The following is a 22,280-nucleotide window of genomic DNA, read 5'->3' on the forward strand; positions in this document are numbered from 1 at the left end:
TATGGTATTTCTTCTTCTAGAAAGAAAGAGAGAGAGAGAGAGAGGTCATCAATGTAAAAAAAATAGCTACTCTTAGGAATCTTATAATTGGTAATATCATGCAAGTTATTTCATTGTTGCTATAGAAATCCTAATGAATAAAAGCCATTATTTTAAAACAAATGTTATAATAGATATTTTCGAGTCTCATGAGATCTCAGCACTATGAAGATTATTTTTGTAGCTTGGAAATTGTTTCTATTTATATCTGCTTACTGTAAGGTTGAAGAAAGTGAAGCATATAAGGCACCACATCCCACGGACCCATAATAAAAGTCACATAGGAAGTCAACTGTAGAAATGAGAATGTAGCTAACACATAATTTGGCACTATTTTACACAAAATGTTAAAATATTCCCTAAACTAATAAAAGAAGCACAGGTAGTGATGATAAAGCGAAAAGAGAATTCAATTTAGGGCAAATGATTTTTTAAAAAAGCTTCAAAGGATAGGTTATATTTGAAATAGACCTTGAAAAGTAACTTATATGTTGAGAGGGAGACTGGAAGGCATTCAAAATGGAAAGCAATGAAATGGAAATGGATAGTAGCCTGGTTTGGATGGAGAGTGGTGGACTAAAGATGGGTAAAAATCTGTAAATGTGGATGGAGACCATATATTAGTGGCTAAGTATACTGGGTTTGGAACTAGATACCTAGAGTACAAATTTTAGCTCACCTTCTAAGTAGTAGTGTGACTGTTTTAGTCTGGGTCTTCTGAGAAGCACATACCAAGACAGATTTAACCCTACAACAGCTGATTGAAGTAAATGCCTATGAGGGAAAATGGGAGATAGCCAGAGAAGATCAAGAAAGTTGTCAGACTATGATTTAGGTCTGCCACCTTTTAAAGAGAAAGAGAAGGAAGGAAGGACTGCAGTGTAGCTCAGGAAATTTCTACAAAATTGGTAGGGAGTCTTTGAGCCAAAGTTGTTTGTTAGAAGAGTCCTGTATCTCCCAGTCACTGACTAGGAGTAGCCCTTAGGAACTGTGACTTTGGTGCACAATGGTGATGGATTTCAGAGCCCAGCAGCTGGAGCCATGGTCTGTTATGCTCCCTACCCTGAAGGATACATTTTTGTGTCTTGAGTAGCTAACTTTCTGAGTTACAGCTCCACCATTTAACAAGGGGAAATATAAATATTTATTTCATAGATTTGTTGACAATTAAATGAGCAGGTATCTAAAAAGTAGAAAAAAAAATATAGTTTAGAAGTTGTTTTGGTTTCAGATATGATGTTGGTGGCTTTGATGATTATGGCAAATAAATGTAAGGGTAAGAATTTTTCTTCAATTGGGTTACAAATCAAAAATGTATAAAGTCTTCTTGGCAAAAACGTGACATTTTCAAACTGTACTACAGGAATGAAAAAACATTTATTGAGAGAGAAGTGTCAGAAGAACAGTAGGGAAAGGCACCATCATCTCATGGGATTTAGAGATAAAGCAGTGGGAAGGAGAGGCTATTAGTATATACCAATCTTGTAAACAAGACATTGAATGAGGGTACCCTACTGGAAAACTGTCATATTAAATAAGTCAATATATTAGGAGGTAACAAAATCCTGAACTCAAATGTTGGCTATAATCATGGAAAGAAAGGACAATATAAATGAATTACTTAGGAGAATTCATCTATGGACAGGATATCTAAGTAGATGTGTAAGGTGAGAGGAAAGAAGAAGCAAACTTTGTCACCAAGATTTCAAGTTTGTATCTTGGGAATGTTGATTGGGGGTAAAAAAGAAAAAAAAGGTTTAAAAAAAATTTAAAAGTTTGGGCTTCCCTGGTGGCGCAGTGGTTGAGAGTCCGCCTGCCAATGCAGGGTACATGGGTTCGTGCCCCGATCCGGGAAGATCCCACAGGTCGCAGAGCGGTTAGGCCCGTGAGCCATGGCCGCTGAGCCTGCGCATCTGGAGCCTGTGCTCCGCAACGGGAGAGGCCACAGCAGTGAGAGGCCCGAGTACCGCAAAAAAAAAAAAATTAAAAAGTTTAAGTTTAGATATTGTCAATCGATTTAAATTTTAGATTTTTGAAATTGTGGTGTTAGCCAATTATTCCTATCTAAAAATGAAGGTTAGCATCCTAGGAATAAGTTAGATCATAAGTAAATAGACTTGGGACTCAACAGAATAGAAATGATCTTGTGATTAAGAAAACACATATGGTCACCAAGAAAATAAATGTAGAGAATAGTGAAGCGAAACAAAGTCAGGACTTTCATGTAATTCCTGAATTTGGCTAGCAGGTAAAGCCAGGGCTTTGAAAGTTAGTAAAAGTGAGTGGAAAAGGAAAGTAAGAGGGAAGAAATAGTGAATTCAGAAATTTAGGTGGTCAATTTTGTTTCTTTTTATGGCTGAGTAATGTTCCATTGTATATATGTGCTACATCTTTATCCATTCATCTGTCGATGGACACTTAGGTTGCTTCCATGTCCTGGAATAGTAAATAGTGCTGCAATGAACATTGTGGTACATGTCTCTTTTTGAATTACGGTTTTCGCAGGCTATATGCCCAGTAGTGGGATTGCTGGGTCGTATGGTAGTTCTATTTTTAGTTTTTTAAGGAACCTCCATACTATTCTCCATAGTGCCTGTGTCAATTACATTCCAACAAACAGTGCAAGAGGGTTCCCTTTTCTCCACACCCTCTCCAACATTTAAATACCGTATGCTAACACATATATATGGAATCTGAAAAAAAAAAAAGGTTCTGATGAACCTAGGGGTAGGACAGGAATAAAGATACAAACGTAGAGAATGGACTTGAGGGCATGGGGAGGGGGAAGGGTAAGCTGGGATGAAGTGAGAGAGTGGCATGGACATATATACACTACCAAATGTAAAACAGCTAGTGGGAAGCAGCCGCATAGCGCAGGGAGATCAGCTTGGTGCTTTGTGACCACCTAGAGGGGTGGGATAGAGTGGGTGGGAGGGAGGGAGTCGCAAGAGGGAAGAGATATGGGGACATATGTATATGTATAACTGATTCACTTTGTTATACAGCAGAAACTAACACAACATTGCAAAGCAATTTTACATCAATAAAGATGTGTTTAAAAAATAGAACAGAATAGAATAAAATAAAATAAAATAAAGAAATTTAGGAGGCAGTCCTGGGCCAGGCCCAGCCAGGGTGAGGGCCAAGGCAGAGGCGCTGGAGTGCAGGGGGTGGGCTCTGAAGGGAAGTGTGCCAGAGGGGGCACGGGGAGAGCAGGGTGCTGCGGTTTGAGCTTGAGGGTGAAGTTTGTGAAGCAGGAGGATGGGCCAGCAGTCTGAATGCCAGAATGGATAACCATTTTGCTACAGCATTTGTAATTGCTTGTGTGCTTAGCCTCACTTCTACCATCTACACGGCAGCCGCAATTGGCACAGACTTCTGGTATGAGTATCGAAGTCCAGTTCAAGAAAATTCCAGTGATTTGAACAAAAGCATCTGAAATGACTTTGCTAGTGATGAGGCAGATGAAAAGACATAATGATGCGCTTTTCCGATATAATGGCACAGTGGGATTGTGGAGACGGTGTATCACTATACCCCAAAACACATCTAGTACAGCCCACCTGAAATGACAGAGTCATTTGATATGGTCACAAAATGCATGAGTTTCATGCTAAATGAGCAGTTCATGGAGAAATTTGTTGATCCTGGAAACTAGAACGGTGGGATTGATCTTCTTCGGACCTATCTTTGGCGCTGCCAGTTCCTTTCACCTTTTGTTAGTCTAGGTTTGATGTGCTCTGAGGCTTTGACTGGACTTCATGCTTGTATCCGCCGAAGCTTGTACCCCCACCATTGCCACAGGCATTCTCCATCTCCTTGTGGGTATGTGTACCCTGGGCTCAGTGAGTTTCTACGTTCCTGGAACTGAACTACTCCACCAGAAATTAGAGCTGCCTGAGAATGTGTCTGGCAAATTCGGATGGTCCTTTTGCCTGGCTTGCGTCTCAGCTCCCTTACAGTTCATGGCTTCTGCTCTCTTCGTCTGGGCCCCTCATACCAACTGGAAAGAGTACACCTTAATGAAGGCATATCGTGTGGCATGAGTGAGAATCTGCTTGCTTTACAATTGTCACTTTTATGATTTTTTTACATTAATATTTTCCCTTATCCCCCCCCAATTGTTTTTAACTTTGTGGTGTGTGTGTGTGTGTGTGTGTGTGTGTGTGTATCATTTCATCCTGAAAATTCATTTTATTTATTCACACAGATGGTTTCTTAATACTGCTAAAATTTATATGGAACCTGAGTGAGTCCATTTATCAGACAAACTAATCTAGGTTCAGAGTCCAGACAGAAAAAAATGGGTAGACTCTTGGCACAAATTTGTCAAAGAAAATTGGTAGTAAGGGGTTGACCCAAAGCAAGTTCTTCTGATGTCTGTTGGACTTCTCAGTATAGTAACTGTATGTGTTTAACTGGGAACTCTAGTTTCTTTGGGAAACCTCTTATCATCGTCAAAACTTCTATTCACTTTGCTGTTGTAGATAGCCTGTCAGCCAGAAGTATTAGTGCTATTTTCAAGGACTTAGGCTATATAAAAATAAGGAAATTACCTAAGATCTTTTTCCCAAAATATTGGCATATAGCTTCATCTGAGATGAAATATCACGGTTGTTTACCTATACTGTGTCTGTTTACAAGAAAGGAAGTGTTTACATGGAATTTTAACTTTGTAACTGCACGAATTCCAGTTCAGCTAGACAAGAGGATTAACCTTATTTTACTTTTTTTTAAACTCTCCTTAATATGTCAATAGGATTTTCAGTATCACCAAACCATTTTGGATTTTTGTTCCTTCCCTCCTCATACACCAGGCTTATTAAAACAGTGCTTTCTTTTTAACACTACATTGGGGTCCCAGAGTAAAATTCTCCAACTGCCATCTATTTATTTCAGCTAAGTACCATACAGAAGGTTCCACCATAATGACCCCCTGGAGCTATGAAAACTACCACAAGACCTAAAGCTTTGGCTGGTCATTAACTTCCAACTATGGTCTTTATTTGTTGTGATGAAATGATGTGCCTTTCCTTGCCTAATCCCTTCCTGGTGTGTATCAACATTATTTAATGTCTTCTAACTCAGTCATTATTTTATACATATGTCTATAAACACTGAACTTTAAAAATCTTATTTATTTATTCCATTACTGCAGTACTTGACAGATTTTTTAAAAATGTAACAGTAATTTCTTACAAAATCCTAAATCTTTCTTAAAAAATAAAAAATGAGAAGAGAGAGAAAAAAAAAAAAAGAAATTTAGGAGGCAAATGATGAACACTGGCCAGGAAAATGTTTCAAGAAAAACTTCAACCTTGGAAATCAGAATAGAAGAGGAATGAAATAAATGTGTTAGTTAAAATTGTTTAGTGATCTTTGAGACCCCAGTTTCATTAGGTACAGAATCCTAAGTATATAAAATAAGTCAACTATATGGAAGGTAAGGCACCAAGGGTAAATTCATTTTCTAAGACTGCTAAAAGAAAATGGAAAGAAAGTGACAAAACAGTAAGAAGTTTGGGGGCAGCAATAATCAGAGAAGTGTGTTTGTATTTTTGTTTATTTTTCTCAGGGGTTTGTTTGTTGCTTATCCCAAGTATATTTTCAGGCAGAGGGAAAGAAAGTAGTTGTAAATGAAAAATTAAAGAAATATATGTAGATAGATAAATAATTTTACAGGACATATTTGATAAATCAAAGCCCTAGAGAAGACAGAACAATGAGTAGGATTAGAACACAAGCAGAAGGATCAGCCTTGGTTAAAAAAGATTCTTTCTTTCTCAGAGACTGTAAAATGGAAAAGAGGGAGAAGCTATAGAGTGGTTATAGAAATGAAAAAGTTGGATGATGAGTATGGGGAGCCTTGTGGGGAGGCTTGTCGGGAACCTTAAATTTCTCAGTAAAATGGAGGAGTAATATCATCAGGCCTTTTCTAATCAGTAACATAGTTTCCTTAACTTGGTAAACTCCACTGCCAGCTATAATGTATTGACCACATTTATGCTGCTGGTGCTCTTTAAAACGCCTGGAAACTTTTCTCCTCATTCCTGACAGTATTAATGAAATGATTCCATTAAGGCACAAACTAGGCTAATATTTTATTGAATTAATTTATTTAGATTGAGTCTGATTACTTAGGTATCATGATAATCACCCTGGAAGCATTTGAATAAAATAACCCAATTAATTTAATAAATTCTTAATTTACTCTTGCATTCCAAATGTAATTAAAAAAATCAGTTTAACCCATTAATATGGACTTAGCAACTTGGCTTGTCAAATGAAGATAAAGCAACAAACAAAAATGTCACTCATAAGAACTTTCTCCAGAAACATCATCAAGTCATTAATGTTCACAAATTTTCAAAAAAGGATGCATAATGATAGCATTATTATTTTATATTTGAAGTAATTTTTACTCCCAAGTGAAATTCTGATTTCTTAACGAATTATAAGCAGCTAATTTTGATTCTACTTATGCATTAGTGAATACTACTATGAATTAAATCACTTTCTTTCCCCAAGAGCTACATATATTAAGAGCTGCTATCAATAATCTGGTACAAGGATCTTGGCCCTCCTAGTATATTCTCCCAGGAAAATTCAATAGCAGCTGTGTGGTAGAGACATAATAAGATGAAAATACTTATATAGACTTTGGTATACCTGTGACCTTTTCAAACCAGAATCACCCAGGCCAGTCTTCATTAGAGCTGAGACCCAACCAAAATAAAGTTCAAGTAACAGAAAGAACACATCCTCTTGACAAGATTGCCTTCAGTATTTTGTAGTCATAATTTGCAAAATGATATGGCAAGCTTTCCTGAACCAAAGAATCATAGGACTACTGATGCCCTGTGATGAAAAATATCACTACTTCAGAAATTGGAAGCTTTCATGAACTGCATTTTGAAAAGCTATATGTATCCCAAAAGCCACAAAGTGTCATTGCTTTCTGGTACTTTAGTAACAAACACTTAAACCTGAAAAATATGGGGAATGGAACACTGGCATTTCTTTTATCTGAGGACTTTATCTGAGAAAAATGATGCCTGGTAATCCATGAACGGTTACTCATACACAAGGAGTCAGATCTAGAAGCCAGGGGGAAAAGTAGGTGCACATACCTGAGGTCAATGTTGGTGATTTGGTTAGTAAATTAATTCCAAAAAATTATCCTAAATTGTGTCTTCCTTTTAGGCTAATAATCTTGGCATCATTGCTGTCTTTGGCAGCTGGTATTAACAATCCTGCAAATATATCTCTGCCTCTATTCTCAGAAAAACTCCTCTTCATTCTTGTGGGAGATGTCTTACAAAGTCCAAACAAGTAGTCATCTAATTAGAATGGGCATCAGAGTCACAAGTATGTTGGATTCTGAATCATCCCTCTGCTATGCTCTAAAGCTTGTTGGCAGAGAAGGAAAGAGAGAACTGTTTCTTCCAATTCATCTCCCTTCTTTATAGCACTCTCGCAATTCCCCCAACAAAATGAAAATGAGTCAACTGCATAACCCCATGGCAACAATGTCCAGTCAAAGAGAAAAGTGGATCTTCATAGAGGACATTAGGAGCAGCCTGGCATACTCACTTGTTTGCTACTGACTGATGGTGCCATAGGAACTCTCAACCTCTGCCTAGGCCCTTCTTTTATGGAGCTAAGAACCTGAAGATTCAGGAGCATCAAAAAGTCAGAAGCCAAAACAAAATCTCCTGCATTTGTGATATATGTTGCTTCTTCTTAAAATGAAACTAATTCTGCAATAGTTCACGATTTATTTTAAAAGAGATGCATATGGCATGCTTAAAGGATAGATATTTGCAATACATCTGTACTGGATTTTACACACACACACACACACAAACATGCTACTGAAAGTCTCAGCTTAGCCAACCCTCTATCATTAACTTTATTTGATCACTTCTGATTTAGTAACTAGGAATCAGTTGGTACTCACATGGAATATTTCTTTACGGTGCTCTGGGGAAAATGGATTTATGAAGTTGTTTTCAAATTATATTCATCCTTGTTAGTATTTTGAAAAAGAAAAAGGAGAAAACAACACACTGGGTTATATACATTCTCATTTTCTTGTCCAAACAGTTTGTTGCAAGGAGACTACAAGACCACCTTGGGCTATTTTAAACTTCTTTCATTTGTAGCTATGTTTTTGGCCTTCATATGTGTTTATTAAGTGTAATATTATCTGTTTTGTCTGGCTCCTCAAAGCAGCAGCCAGACCATAACAAAGTGAGTGTTGAGAAATACTGTTAACAAGATCAAGATATATACACAAATATTTGCTGCCATCAGCCTTCCTTCACCACAGGAAATTATTTAGGAAAAAGAAGCAGAGTGCCTTGTTCAAAGCAAATCCATGGCCGCAAATGCCATCATTATTATTACTTTGCACTCTAATGTCTCTGCCTTGTTTTTTCCATCTTTTCATACTCATATAATGATTTCTTTTGTTCTAACTTTATCTCAAACCCATAGAACCCTGACACCAACTCTCTCTCATGGATGCCTGCCTTTTGGGTTGTTCTTTGTTCCTTCTCACATCTTCTCCTCAATTATATTTTTCCCTATTTTCTTCAGACATAATACTATTTTTTCATTATCTTCATCTTCCTTCTCATCCTGCCCTTGCAACCTACAGAGGTAATTCTTTATATATTTTTTCCTGTAGGGGAGAAATTCAACTGATTTGTATCTAGCTATAGGGAAAGGAGAGGAGAGAGAGAGAAAAATAGTTCTTCTGAAGTATTTAGTGTCCAACACATGAGACCCCAGCAAACAATATTTGGATCTTCCACTGAGAGATGGAAGCCCAGCCTTTACGTTTGGAAGCTCCCTGGTGTGCACATACTTTCTCCCAGGTCGTCAATTCTAGGTGCTACTGTGAAGGGATTTTGCACATCAAATTACAATCCCCAGTCAACTGACTTTAAGATAGATTATCAGATGGGACATGCACCCTTAGATCTGTGTCTAGAGACATAGGAAATCAGAGACTCAAAGTCGGACATGCTCCTGTTGGTCTGGAAAAAAGGAAACACTAATAAAGGACTGTGAGTGACCTCTAGGAGCCAAGAGGGATCCCTGGCAACATTATTTAAAAATGGGGACATTCCTACAACTACAAGGAACTGAATTCTGCCAACAGGCTTAATGAGCTTGAAAGAGGACATGGAGCCTCAGACGAGAATGACAGTGTGACCAACACTTGGTGGCAGCCTTGATTATAACCATGTGAAACCCTGAGCAGAGAACCTTAGCTACACCGTGCCCAGACTTTTGACGTACAGGAACTGTAAGATAATAAATTTGCACTTCTTTAAGCCACTAAGTTTACAGTAATTTTTACACAGCAATAGAAAATTAATACATAAATAAATTATTTATAAATAAATTGCAAAAAAGCAAGTTTGTTATATATCTGCAGTTGCATGGCTGGGTTCTAATATGCTAAAATTATTTTTAACAAAGAAAATTTCATGATTCCAAAATAAAAGGGAAAATGTCTCAAAAGCCTTGTTTAATTGCTTACTAATATTTATATCTATAGATACAGCTAATAAAGATGCTGAAATAAATTATTACCGGTATCTTAAAGAATTCAGAATACAGGAAATTATAAGCAACAAACCACTATTATAACATCACAAGTATTCATTGATTTTAAGTTTTGGATGCTGAACAAAGGCCTTAGAACCACTTATGTTTTAAAATAACTATTGCTAAGTTCTTTAATGAAGTGCTTCAAAATACTGTAGAAAGGAGAAACTTTGGACTCACCAGAACTCCCTCCCCTTCTCTTTTCATCCTTAGTGAGGGAGATACATGTCCACGGAGTTGATGACAAGGGACAGAATAACAAAATTTGGGGCAGATTCCATTCCTTGAAAGTTTTTTCCAGTGTAGAATGTGTTGTTAACTCTTGCCACTCCATTGTATGATATATACAATGCCTAATTCCCAATTCCCCCCTTTTTTCTTCCTAGTAGAAGCCCTTTTAATCCAGAGATTCACAATATATCTAGTCCTCAAGGAGGATTTTGATTTGTTTGTGCCAGTTAGATCATGGCCTTCCTTAGTCTAGAGGTAGACATGTGAATTAAGTTTTCCCAATCAGATTGAAGAAAAGGACTATTTTCTAGGTTTAAGGGAGAAAGCTCCCCTCTCCTCTCCTGCTGGCAGTTAATAAGAATTAATGTCGCTCAGGATGTCGCTGGCAGCCATCTTGAAACCATAAGGACAACCAGCCCTAGGAGGTAGCTGAGTACAAGAGGAGAAAGACGAAAAGGAGCTGGATCCTCGATTATATTAGGCTTCTCATTACAACACACTTGGAGCTCATTCTACCTCTGTACTTCCAGTTATATTAGATAATACATTTCTTTGTTGGTTAAACCCCTTGGAGTTGGGGTTTTTCTGTTATCTGCACCTCAAATATCCTAACAGATAATGTGAGAGATCAATACTCACTGTCAGTATGCTGTTTAAACTTCAGCTGAGCTTAATTCTCAAATGTAAGGCATTTCAAAGGCCTATAAAATTTCATCTCTAGTTTCCCAGGCAACTATCACATGTCACTCATGGATGTTCTGAAGCACACAGGTAATATTCCATCTCATCACCTCAATTTTAAACCTGGAGAAAGACAAATGAAATGGGTGCCAATAAATCCTCAAGGCTGCAGAGATAAAAGAATGAAAATCCAGGAGGCAAAGGAAAGTAAACAATCTACTCTGCTATCTAATCTCCCCTTTTCCACTCTTTGTTTTCATTTCTCTTTTTTAATGCTGCCATGAGAGATTCAAAATTAGATATAAATTTTTCTGGAGGCTAAGTCCTTCTTTCTGCATTAGTTTTCTGGACTCACCTGACCCTTGCATATAAGTAACACCACCTCCTGCAGAGAAAAGATTCAACAATTCCAAATTCATAATCTAAGACCTTTTGTTCTCTTCTCTCCCACATCATAAGAATAAAAATCAATCTTAGACCTAAATAGGTATAATAGACTTTAACGTAAATCATTTAAATGCTAATATTCTTTCTCTCTAAATGATTCTTTGATAAGGCTGAATTATATGCAAAATGATGGAAATAAAATTGAAAAATTTTTTTTTGTCAAATTTTATAATGTTTTTTCCCATCATAGGCAATAAGTTGGAGATAATTTCAAGCCAGGGTAGGCAGCTTTGTTCATAGTTGCTTTGGATAGTAACCAAATGAGACTTCCATTCAGGCCACAGAAGAAATCTCATGAGACATAAAACATTCAGAAAAGCTGAGGACTTCTATGTACCCAAGAACTACTCAGCCAGAAACCCAGAAAGCGAGATTATCCCTCACCTGAACTGCTCATTGGCTCCATATCGGCTTCTTGGCTTCCACTTCTTTCCTGCTATCACCTACTGTCCACACAGTAGCCAGCATGATCCTGTTAATTATGAAACAGAACATCATCTCTGCTCAAAACCTCCAACAACTTTTCAACTCACTCAGAACACGATGGCCATCAGACCTCCGTATAATCTGACCTTCTACCACCCTGTTTGACTTTGTATTCTGTGCTACTTTCCTTCTCAAAGTCCACCCCATCCACCTTGGCCTCCTTGATATTAAAAATGCCAAGCATGCTTCCACTCAGTGCCTCTGGACTTACACGTCCTCTGCCTATGAAGTTCTTCTCAGAGATATTTCCTTAGCTCACCCACTTTAAGTAGGTTTCTGCTGAAATATCCTTGTATCTATTCAGATACATTCATTACTCCCTGCCCAACCTATACAAAATAGCACCTTCTATATCACTCTCCATCTCCTCACCCTATTTTCTTAGATATTTTTCATAGCATTTGTCATCCCTGAACATATTACATAATTTATTGTCTATCATCCATGACAACATGAGCTCCATGACATCAGGAACTTCCCTTTGTTCATTGCTTATATCCCAGCACTTCGAATCAGTACCTGGCACTTGGTAGAAGCTAAATAAGTATTTCTTAAATACATGAATAAACTTTTATTTCAATAAAAGTTGCCAAGAATATTCACAACATATCTAGATAGAATACTGTTTTAATGAAAGCCATTTTATCATATAATTCTGTATAATGAGATTATTTCTCATTCTTTTGCTTTAAAAAAAAGTTATTTCCTTGGAAACAATCTAAATATTCATCAACAGAGGAATGGATAAAGAAGATGTGGTACATATATACAATGGAATATTATTCAGTCATAAAAAAGAATGAAATAATGCCATTTGCATCAACATGGATGGACCTAGAGATTATCATACCAAGTGAAGTAAGTCAAAGACAAATATCATATGATATCACTTATATGTGGAATCTAATACAAAAAATGATACAAATGAACTTATTTACAAAACAGACTCACAGATCTCGAAAAAGAAACTTACAGTTACCAAAGGGGAAACGTGGTGGGGGAGGTGATAAATTAGGAGATTGGGATTAATATATATGCACTACTATATATAAAATAGATAAACTGCAAGGACCTACCGTATAGCACAGGGAACTATACTCAATATTCTGTAATAATCTATATGGAAAAAGAATCTAATAAAGAATATATATATATAATTCACTTTGCTGTACACCTGAAACTAACACAACATTGTAAATCAACTCTACTCCAATAAAAATTTAAAAGCTATTTCTTTTTAAAAGGGAAATATATATTAATTACAGAGAAATATGTATGTGCATGTGTACATATGTGTGGAAAAATGTAAAGGAAGGAAAACAATGTAGCTACAATTCCATCTATCAAAGGACAACAACTGTTACAAACTATATAGGAAGAAGCTATTTTCATTTCCTGGGAAACAATTTAAATTAACATTTCATTCCATGGATTGAAACATTTTCAGTTTTTGCTAAGAAACTGAGCAAAGCACCATCAAAGACTCACTGACTATTCAGCACAATGTTAGGCTTGATTATTCACAAAGAACACACATTTCAGATTGTCCCAACTGGGAGAAGCCTGGTCTCCCCATACTAGAACAAATACCAGCTTTAGCAGTTTTCTAGGAAGTAGACAAAGAAAACAAACAAATCAACAAAACATCAAAAGGCAAAAACCAAACAATTAAAAATGTCAGTGAACTTCCTCTAGATTTTCATTCAAATACAGCTATAAGTGGAGCAAAACTATATTTACCCTCCCTAATGCCTCTATGTTATTAGCAATTAAAATGTCCCTTTGTAAGAAGCTCAAGGCCCTACATCCTTTCTTTGAATTATTATCCGTGAATCAATTACAATTTGATATTATATATATATATATATATATATATTACATACAAAAATTTTTTTTAATAAAATTTACGTTAAATCTCTTCTGGCACTGTGGTTGCAGCTTTCAACTTTTACATAATCGACTGTGCTATGACTGTTTGGATGTTCTTCTAAGCTTGTAGCACATATCATTAGCATTTCCATAATGTCAATATTCTAGTTAAATTTTGTCCTTTGACTTCATCTACCTAAATAAGAAAATTCAACTTTGAAATTAATTCATCTCCATTCATTTATCCAGCAAAACAAGTTCAAATTATGTATTTTCAAGTTACCTAAGGTTATAATGTTTTTAGAGGTTTGTTTCATTTGAATTTTCAAAATCGTATGGCAGATGTTTTCAAATGACATATTTTTGTTGTTGTTGTTGACATTCCCCATTATACATATATCTTAATACTCCCTCTGGAGTCCTCAATAGGACTGCTTAAAATGTTACTGGGAAAAACAAAAAAAGACATGACATGCTGACATGCAAGTCAGTGGCTTAGGAAAGAGTATTCCCATACTGAGGGTAGTCAGCTTAAATTGACTCAGCCCAAGTCCAAAAGTTTAAATATTTATAGTGTTCTTTGTCTTTTACCAATTCAGAGATTGTTATTTTCCAAAATTTAATTGCAACCTCCATTTTACTAATAATATTCATTCTTCTTATAGAACAGGAAAACTCAGCAATGCACAGAGGACAGATTGTTTTGATATAAAACTCATGTCCTACACTAAAATTTAGCCCCAGTTACTGGGGAAGATATGTCATAAAGCCACTGTCAATAGGATCTGTGCTCTAAAGAGAGAAGCAGGGGCTTTATTTTACTACTAGGAAATGCACCGTTAAATAAATCTATACTATGTTTTCTTAAATCACAATCTAAGACCATCAAGCAAATGAGTGAGAAATTTAGGTTAAGGCTTGAGCCTCCTTTAAACATTTATCATGACATTACAGGAATACATTGTTCCTCCAGCTTCCCAAATAGGTGCCACATGGAGAAGCTAATGTCCAAGAGCATCTAAAGTGTAACCATAATGTTGACTCAGATTATGCATATCCTCATTCATTAGATCTTATGTTTATTGATTGATGCTTACCTTATGTTAAACACTCTTCTAGGGGCAGGGGGAACCAAGCAAAGTCCTGTCACTCAAGGAGCTTATAACCAATCATCTCACAAAATCCGAAGGTTTAACCAATATACATCAGGCTTCTCAGAGTAAACAGATGTTTTCGGGGGATTTAATCTCATGATATATCCAGTCTTGTACCATTTAAAAAATTTCCTCAGCATCACCTGGGGGTGCTTATAAAAAGTAGATTCCTTGGCCCACTTGACACTGAATCAGAATCTATTAGATTACGGCCCAGATATGCACTCCATTGTCAAGAATTGGCAACCAGCAGAAAAGAGAATAAAAGGAATTTCCAAACCTCTCCCTCTCCACTCCTTTGTCAGTCTGAATCCAACCCCTGTGGTGTTTCTCCTCCCTCTAGTTCACAGAGCTGAAAATGTTGTTCAGCTTGATGTAATAATGATAACTATAATCAAACAAATTGCATATTCCACTCCCCGTGGTGCTGCACAGAGAATTGATGGCCTTGTGCAGGCACGGCAGTCACGTATCAAAGCTGCAGGACCTGTGTAGAATTCAGGAAATGCCAGTGCTCTCCTTCGCTTTATGTTCCTTGTAACCTTGTTGTCTCTCTCAGTTGCTGTAGCAGAGAACAGGTAATCCATCAAAAGAGAAACATCATAAACTACCCTCCAAAGTACCCTTTTCTCCTCCACCTTCTGATTTCAAAATTGAAGCTGGAAGGAATTTTAAGATAGTGTGGAAAGCTTGGGGCTCTCAGAATCCTGGCCCCAGCCTTTTGGTCCTCAGCCTATCCCAACTGAGTCTTTCTTATTAGAGAGATCTCCTCTCCTCTCAAAAGACACTGGACTTTTCCAGAAATTCCATAGAAATTGCATTGCGGGCAAGGACGCGTTTCTATCAGATTTGTCAAGCAGTCTGGTTCAACTTTCAGTGCCTGACAAGACCTGTGCTCATCTCTGAATGTGCCAGTACTTTTGCACAGTTTCCTCACATGTGAGAGTGTGGGAGTATGTATATGTGATCTTTTCTTTATGCTTTTGAAAGAAGAACAATAAAGACCAAAAAGACACAGGAAAAAAGGGGAGGAAAATTTATCATGAAAATTTAATCCATATCCGGTGTTTTTAGCAGTTTGGGAGCAAGTACAAACTCCATTATTTGTGCAGCTATTTCTGTCACCTCCCAGTGATTCTCAGAGCTGGACCCTCCACTGCCCAGGGAGCCAGAGTTTTGCAGTTTTTGAAGGCAATGAAGGACCCGTGTCATAAGTTTATTAGGATGTAAAATCCAGCTATTTTACTGGAAGCATTTCCATTTTTTTTATGCATACTGAATCTGCTAATGGACTGTCTCATGTTCTTTGCTCTTTTTAATTCAATATTCTGTCACTTTCATTTTCAAGATGTCTCAAAGAAAACTAAATTATTATGATGTGCTTGATATGCAAGAATCAAAATGGACTTATATCCTAATGTACCTTCAGTTTAGTATTTGTGGACCAAAGATTGTTTTTATAGGTAATTTCTTAAAATGTATGAAGTGCCCTACTTCTATTGTCACTCACATAAGAAGGTCAGTGACACCATTTTATATGAACTAAGGAAAATTTCAGTTTATAATGGAAATAAATGTACTAATCAATCTGTTGAGGGGACACTATCTTAGAGTTATTATATGTGGATTCTACATTATATGTAGCTTATATGTAAGGTGTACATAGTACTTAAACATAAACATGGGTACATTTTTCCCCCAATAGAAACTAATCATCACTGCTTTTGAAAGCCACCAAGTGCCTCTCCCAAATAGCAACTCCTTTATTCCACATCCAGAGGTAGCCCATTCCTTTTTAAAAAATTTTTTTTGATAGCTTTATCACCTATGTCTGTATCCCTAATCAACAGAATTTAATTTTATGTGTTTATTCACTTTTTTATAAATGAATTTTATAAATTCATTCATTTTGCTGTCTACTTTGTTTACTTAATATAACTTGTGACATTCATCTAGATGATAGAGTTAACTTTATTTTCACTGCTGAATATTATTCCATTGTACAAATATCACACTTTTTTATTTATTCAATTTTTAGTCAGTGGACATTTGAAGTGCCTCCATTTTTAAAATTTTTTTTATTTTTCACTACTAAAAATAAATTAGTTCTGGGACTTCCCTGGTGGTCTAGTGGCTAAGACTCCACACTCCCAATGCAGGAGGCCTGGGTTCAATCCCTGGTCAGGGAACTAGATCCCACATACCACAACTAAAAGATCCTGCGTGCTGCATCTAAGACCCGGCACAGCCGAATAAATAAATTAAATAAATAAATATTAAAAAAAATAAATTAGTTATTTTCATCAGATATTGTTAAATGTAAACAAAATCTAGGTTTTAATTTCCTGTTAGATCCACAAAGAAGTAACTACACTGTGCAAGGTTCATTGTTTGATTCTACTTAGGAAGTAGGCCACGGATGTCTCTTTAGCTTTTATTGTTTCTCCCCTCTGTTTCTGCAGTTTGAACCTCTCTTCTCATTCCCCACCATTGTACCCACTTTCCACAGAATTTCCAATATACCAAAAACAAAAACACAAAGAAAACTTTACTTCACATAGGCAATGAAAACATGCCCTGGCAATCATAAAGAAAATAGTAAGGAAATCTTTCTGTACTCTGTCTCCTGCCTATTATTTCATACTGCATGTATTAAGGTACGTGTTTTTACTCGAAATATTTGTGAAATTTGTTGGTGAATTTCTGTTCAGAAAACTATCTGTGTAAGTTTCTCAGCACCAAGTGTCTACTTCTGATTTATTAGCTCCAGCACCTCTCTTGGACAACTGCTGCATCTCCAGGTGGCTCATGTACTTGCCCCTTTGGCTACTGAGCTTTACGGACTGTTTCAGGAAGTTTATTACTACTGCGAGGATGGAACATACTGCTTTGTCAGTCAGCCTCTCAGTCAGACAATGCTATTACTTGTCTAGTCCCTGCACTACTGACTCTCACAGATGAGGGGGTAATAGGAGGCTGTCTAATCTTCTCCAACCACATTTTGCCAGTAAGAAATAGGAAGGAGTCCTCACACCTGGCCATTTCAGATATAGCCCTGCTTACCTGGATCTTAATGGTTCTTAAAGGCTCTGGAATTTGATTACTGGTTACTAATCCTGCCTTCTCCACTAACTATCTGTACGTTCTTAATCAAATTAGGTAACCTAATGCTGCCTCAGTTTACTTGTCTGGAAAGTGGGATATAAAACAATACCGCATCAGTTAGTTCTTGCTGTGTAACAAATCACCCCAAAACTTAGCAGCATAAAACAATAATCATTTATTATTTCTCATGACTCTGTGTGTTGTCTGTGCTGGTCTGATGTTCTGTGCTGGACTTGACTGATCTCTACATGACTTATTCAGGGTGTATTCTCAGCTGGCAGGTTAGCTGAGGATTGGCTGGTCTAGGAGAGCTTTAGTTGGGTTATTCAGCTCTGCTGCACATGGTCTCTCAGCCTGGATTAGTCCTCATGCTAATGGCAGGGTTTTAAGAGCATGAGGACATTTAGCCAAATGTTACTTCGCTAAAGCAATTCACAGGGTTAGCCCAGAGTCAAAATAGATGGAAACTACAAAGTTAAAGCAGAAAAGGAGGCAATACTTGGGTCCATCCATACAATAATTTAACCTAATAATATCAATCTCTAATCAAAAATGTGAGAATTAATCCATGTAAATATCTTGGTATAATGTCAGATACATAATAAAAACTGGTAAAGAACCAGTTATCACCCTACTATCTAGGAGAGGAATAATGTCTTCTTGTCCAAAATATGTTTATTAAATAGAAAGGCAATGACTGCTTTCTTCTGTTCCCGGAATTAAGAAAAAAATTCCTAAAAAAATTATCACTGAAAAAAATGTAGACTTTATTCCCAAGAACCTCTATATAGGGAGTCAGCAAATACTTTCTATAAAAGGGTGGAGAGTAAATAGTTTAGACTCTGAAGGCCATATGTCTCTGTCACAACTACTCAACTCTACCATTGTAGTGAGAAAGCAGCCATACATAAAAATGTCACCAAATGGGCACAGCGATGTTCCAACAAAACTTTATTTACAAAAACAGGTGATGCATCAGATTTGGCCCAGAAGCCATATAGTTCACTGTTTCCAAATGTAAATGAACAAATGACCTAGCATGTGAAAGCCCGGGAAGCTTATAAAGAACTTAACCAGTTAGTATGATTTATTCCTAGGTTCACTAGTCTTCTATTTTATTTTTTCTGAAGTTTTCAGTATACTATTGAAATGAGAATTATTATGAGGCATATATACTCCAAATATCAAGCAATCAACAGATAAAGCCTGTTATACCAGAATATGGATATATTCGTATAATATAGGTTGTATTTCCTATACAAAGTTTTCATTGTATAGGAAAACCAAAATAGCAAATCGTTTTCAGATTATTTGCCATAAGAAAGCTCTTAAATAATATAGCTTATTGATGATCGATAGAAGTTTCCTGCCCATATATTCAAAGCATGGCAATATAAATCACATATTTTCATTTGTAAATGATATTCATATTCTGAAGTGATTTATTATTTTGAAGTTGAACATAATGTGACTTTATAAGTGTGAAGGTGCATTAGACTGTGTTATTAATGTTACAAAAGTTGGGTATAGCTATAATTTCGTTCCATAAAAAACAGCAGTAATATATTTTGGATGCTCTAAATTAATAGTGATTTTAAAGCTGTGATAACATAGGCCATCGTAAGACATATATTAATGGAACCATCGAGTAAGAAGTTTACTCTTCCACTTTACTAAGAAGCATCTTTGGGGCAAAGAATTGTTTCTACTGCCTAGTCCTTCTTCATGGCAAGTTTTGAGCGTAGATTTAGAGAGGGAAAATCACTCAGGAAATACTGAAAATCTACAAACATGTGTTTGGAGAAAATAAAAATCGATCATGGCATTACAACCATTTCTATACATTTTCCATGTATAGAAAAGTTAACTTTTCAAAAAAGTTGTCTTATTAGTTCACTTATATTTGCATTCAATCTCTAAATATCCCTTGCTCGGCAACTCTTATTCAACTTTCCTAATTATATTTATCATAGATCACGTATATTCTCATTTGTTTTTTGGTTTTTTTTTTGGTATTTGAGACCTGTGGTCTTAGATTTTTTTAACATCTTTATTGAGTTTAATTGCTTTACAATGGTGTGTTAGTTTCTGCTTTAAAACAAAGTGAATCAGCTATACATATACATATATCCCCATATCTCCTCCCTCTTGCATCTGCCTCCCAACCTCTCTATCCCACCCCTCTAGACGGTCACAAAGCACGGAGCTGATCTCCCTGTGCTATGCGGCTGCTTCCCACTAGCTATCGATTTAACATTTGGTAGTATATAAAAGTCCATGCCATTGTCTCACTCCATCCCAGCTTACCCTTCCCCCTCCCCGTGTCCTCACGTCCATTCTCTATGACTGTGTCTTTATTCCTGCCCTGCCCCTAGGTCCTTCAGAACTTTTTTTTTTTTTTTTAGATTCCATATATATGTGTTAGCATATGGTATTTGTTTTTCTCTTTCTCACTTACTTCACTCTGTATGACAGACTCTAGGTCCATCCACCTCACTACAAGTGACCCAGTTTCATTTCTTTTTATGGCTGAGTAATATTCCATTATATATGTGTACCACATCTTCTTTATCCATTCCTCTGTCGATGGACATTTAGGTTGTTTCCATTCCCTGGCTATTGTAAATAGTGCTGCAATGAGCATTGGGGTACATGTGACTTTTTTGAATTATGGTATTCTCAGGGTATATGCCCAGTAGTGGGATTGCTGGGTCATGTGGTTGTTCTATTTTTAGTTTTTTTAAGGAACCTCATACTGTTCTCCACAGTGGCTGTACCAATTTACATTCCCACCAACAAAGCAAGAGTGTTCCTTTTTCTCTGCACCCTCTCCAGCATTTATTGTTTATAGATATTTTGATGATGGCCACTCTGACTTGTGTGAGGCGATACCTCATTGTGGTTTTGATTTGCATTTCTCTAATAATTAGTGATGTTGAGCATCTTTTCATGTGCCTCTTGGCCATCTGTATGTCTTCTTTGATGAAACGTCTACTTAGGTCTTCCACCTATTTTTTGATTGTGTTGTTTGTTTTTCTGATATTGAGTTGCATGAGCTGTTTGTATATTTTGGAGATTAATCCTTTGTCCATTTCTTTGTTTGCAAATATCTTCTCCCATTCTGAGGGTTGTCTTTTTGTCTTGTTTATGGTTTCCTTTTCTGTGCAAAAGCTTTTAATTTTAATTAGGTCCCATTTGCTTATTTTTGTTTTTGTTTTGTTTTTTCTCTTTTTTTCCATTTGCTTATTTTTGTTTTTATATCCATTACTCTAGGAGGTGGGTCATAAAAGAACTTGCTGTGATTCATGTCAAAGAGTGTTATGCCTATGTGTTCCTCTAAGAGTTTTATAGTGTCTGGTCTTTCATTTACGTCTTTAATCCATTTGGAGTTTTTTTGTGTGTTTGGTGTTAGGGAGTGTTCTAATTTCATTCTTTTACATGTAGCCGTCCAGTTTTCTCAGCACCACTTATTGAAGAGGCTGTCTTTTCTCCATTGTATATTCTTGCCTCCTTTCTCATAGATTAGGTGACCATAGGTGTGTGGTTTTATCTCTGGGCTTTCTATCCTGTTCCATTGATCTATATTTCTTTTTTTGTGCCAGTTCCATACTGTCTTGATTACTGTAGCTTTGTCGTATAGTCTGAAGTCCAGGAGCCTGATTCCTCCAGCTCTGTTTTTCTTTCTCAAGATTGCTTTGGCTATTTGGGGTCTTTTGCGTTTCCATAAAAACTGTAAAATTTTTTGTTCTAATTCTTTAAAAATATGCCATTGGTAATTTGATAGGGATTGCATTGAGTCTGTAGATTGCTTTGGGTAGTATAGTCATTTTCACAATATTGATTCTTCCAATCCAGGAGCATGGTATATCTCTCCATCTGTTTGGGTTATGTTTGATTTCTTTCATCAGTGTTTTATAGTTTTCCGAGTACAGGTCTTTTGCCTCCCTAGGTAGGTTTACTCCTAGGTATTTTATTCTTTTTGTTGCAATGGTAAATGGGATTGTTTCCTCACTTTCTCTTTCTGATCTTTCATTGTTAGTGTATAGGAAAACAAAAGATTTCTTTTTTTTTTAATTAATTTTTATTTATTTTTTTTATTTTTTCATTTTAACATCTTTATTGGAGTATAATTGCTTTACAATGGTATGTTAGTTTCAGCTTCACAACAAAATGAATCAGTTATATATATACATATGTTCCCATATCTCTTCCCGCTTGCGTCTCCCTCCCTCCCACCCTCCCTATCCCACCCCTCCAGGCAGTCACAAAGCACCGAGCTGATCTCCCCGTGCTATGCGGCTGCTTCCCACTAGCTATCTACCTTACGTTTGGTAGTGTATATATGTCCATGCGTCTCTCTCGCTTTGTCACAGTTTACCCTTCCCCCTCCCCATAGCCTCAAGTCCATTCTCTAGTAAGTCTGTGTCTTTATTCCTGTTTCACCCCTAGGTTGTTCATGACATTTTTCTTTCTTAAATTCCATATATATGTGTTAGCATACGGTATTTGTCTCTCTCTTTCTGACTTACTTCACTCTGTATGACAGACTCTAGGTCTATCCACCTCATTACAAATAGCTCAATTTCGTTTCTTTTTATGGCTGAGTAATATTCCATTGTATATATGTGCCACATCTTCTTTATCCAT

At 36.6% G+C, this 22,280-nt stretch overlaps 1 pseudogene; it reads left to right on the top strand.

Annotated features, from left to right (window-relative positions):
* Positions 1–3,313: 3,313 nt before the first annotated feature.
* LOC114890829 lies at positions 3,314–4,085 on the top strand (annotated as a pseudogene).
* Positions 4,086–22,280: the final 18,195 nt, after the last annotated feature.

Source organism: Monodon monoceros, unplaced genomic scaffold, assembly GCF_005190385.1.
Source record: "Monodon monoceros isolate NGI ecotype Baffin Bay Population unplaced genomic scaffold, NGI_Narwhal_1 Super_Scaffold_11, whole genome shotgun sequence".
NCBI lineage: Eukaryota > Metazoa > Chordata > Mammalia > Artiodactyla > Monodontidae > Monodon > Monodon monoceros.